Raw genomic sequence first — 2,654 nt, 5'->3', positions numbered from 1 at the left:
ATTGCTCAGTTCTTGGTCTTTGCTGAGTAGAGTGTCGTTCACTGACAGTTGTTCTCTGCTCATTGGAGCGCCAGGCTGTACAGGGTGTAGGAACGGCTGGCTTAGGCTGTCAGCGGCTTGCTGAGAGGCTGGAGCTAGCTGCCTGTCCAGGCATCTGGGTGAATCCCGACATTAGAGTCAGGATCCCTCCAGAGTCTAGACCAGCAGAGTGATGGCAGCTGACAGTGGGATTTAGCCCACTGTTGACTAAATACGAGTCACAGGAGTGCAGAACAAATTCTTCTGCACTCCTGTGACCCACAGGAGAAGTAGAACCAAAAGAGCTTTGGCCATACTTCTCCTTTAGCACACTTCATGTTCTAGGGCAGTGGTCTCCAAACTGTGGCCTGGAGGCCAGATGCAGCTCTTTGCTTGATTTTATACAGCCCTTGGGGCACTATTACATCCTCTGATACCAACAATTCCCCCACCACTGACACCAATAAAGGGGGCACAATTTCTTCAAATGACACCAAAATGTGGCATAATTCCTTCCAATGACACCAACAATGAGGCCCAATGACATCAATGATGAGGCACAATACCTCCCATTTACACCAACAATGGGGTGCAATTACTTTCAGTGAAACAAACAATGTGGGATTATTTTTCCCATGGGTGTTGGGACGTTTTCTACTCCCACTGGCCACAGTCCGGCCCCGATAAAGTCTGGAGGACAGTAAACTGGCCTTTTTTTTAGACAGTTTGGAGACCCCTGCTATATAATCTAGTCAGCTACTGTATAAACATTAACACCTACCTCTTATAAAGATTACCAGTAGCTGATATCTATGGTAAGTCACTATAATATAATATATATCAACTGCTCTGCCATCGGCAAATAAATAAATAATAAATAATATTATTGCTAGCTCGAAAGCCCTTAGGGTTTCTACTATATACAGTATATATATTCGATTTAGGTCAGCTAAAGACCATCTCAGTCTACCTTGCATCTATACCTTCTCTACTACAAACAACAAAGAAAGGTTCTACTACCCCAAATTAATGTAACGCCTCCTGAGCTGTTGGGTGCAGGATGTGCAGTTGCTCAGCTGCCAAAGTGATGAATGGATAAAGGTCAATTTGCAACTCCATACATGTTTTGCCCGATTTTAATACCTACTACCTAACAGCCCAACTCTTCTATCGTTATCACTTCGACAAATCATATTTAACATGATTCCAAATCCTGGTTTGCAAACAGCCCACTAATCCCGGTTTTATGCCCTTACAGTCTATTATGTGCGGTTTGGGTATGCTTTAGGGCAGAATAAGTTTGCTATACCACCACCAATGCATCTGGGCATTGTCTTCTGCCAAGTTGAACACCCCTACACTTCACTCTCAAACCCCTCTTTTTGTACATTAGCTGTCTACCAGAACTTCTCTCCATGCCAAATCCAATTATAGGCCTCTTTTAGATGTTATCTCCTAGGGTCTTGGATCGTTTAGCACAGCGGTATATCCTACATGGAGCTTACCCGACCCATGTTCATCTAGATACTGCCCCACTCGTAGTCCACTATGCCCACTCTGTTCTAACACATTAGGCACCTTTTACAATTTACTACTTGGTTTGAGAGAGTTTTGGTTTGCGAGCAACTTTTTTTTATTTTATTCTGACTCGGTTTGCGAGTGTTGACTTAGAAGACGAGCAGAATTCAAGCTAAAAAGGCCTGTAGTACCTCATTTGGCCTGAGGTACGGGGCGCAGGACCCTAGCAGAGCCAAAAATAGGCCTGCAGTACCTCATTTGGCCTGAGGTATTAGGCGCAAGAGCCGAACATTGGCCTGCAGTACCTCATTTGGCCTGAGGCACGGGGGCGCAGTAGACGAGCCAAAGTGTCCTTGGGTCTTTTTGGCCGTTTCATCGCTCTCTGGCGCCCCCATACTTCTGGCCGCATTCAGTATTGCATCCCATTGAAGTCAATGCGGAACAACTTTTTTTTTTTCTATTGACTTCAATGGGAAAATTTGCTTTGATATGGGGGTACTTTGGATTACGAGCATGGTCCTGGAATGGATTATGCTCGTAATCCGAGGTTCAACTGTATATGCAACTTTTTTCAATAAAGACCTTATTTTCATTATTATCATGGTAAAGAAAATGGGCCAAAGCTATTAGGGTATATTGGTCACCAAAAATGTTTAGGTAGATCGTACATGTCAAAGTAACATCCACATGAATGGCAGGACCAAGGTTCTCAAGCAGAACATTGTCTAAAGCACCACCCTACTTGCCTTCTTTCCACACTGCATCCATTTTTTCCACATGGAAGCGACACCCGGCCATCCTCATGATGTAAAAAAAAAAAAAACATGAAAACCAGGCCACCTTCTTCCATTGCTCTGTTGTCCATTTCTAATATTCATGTGCTCATTGTAGGCTCTTATGACTGTTTACACGGTTCAGCACAGTGGGATTGTCAAGTGTCAAGGGCAGCCAGAGCTCTCCAGAAGGACCCTTGCAGCTACACCCCCACTCCAGGAGCTGGTGGGAGTAAAGGACAGCATATTCCTGCTGAGCTATGGCCCATTAGTTTCCCAGTGGTTGAGAGCTACTGCTGCAATAGAAAATAGCAGATATACTGTTTTTCATGTAACAGTGGTGGG

Source organism: Rana temporaria, chromosome 1 (genome assembly GCF_905171775.1).
Source record: "Rana temporaria chromosome 1, aRanTem1.1, whole genome shotgun sequence".
In the NCBI taxonomy this organism is placed as follows: Eukaryota; Metazoa; Chordata; class Amphibia; order Anura; family Ranidae; genus Rana; species Rana temporaria.
Note: the sequence above shows the minus strand (reverse complement) of the source record.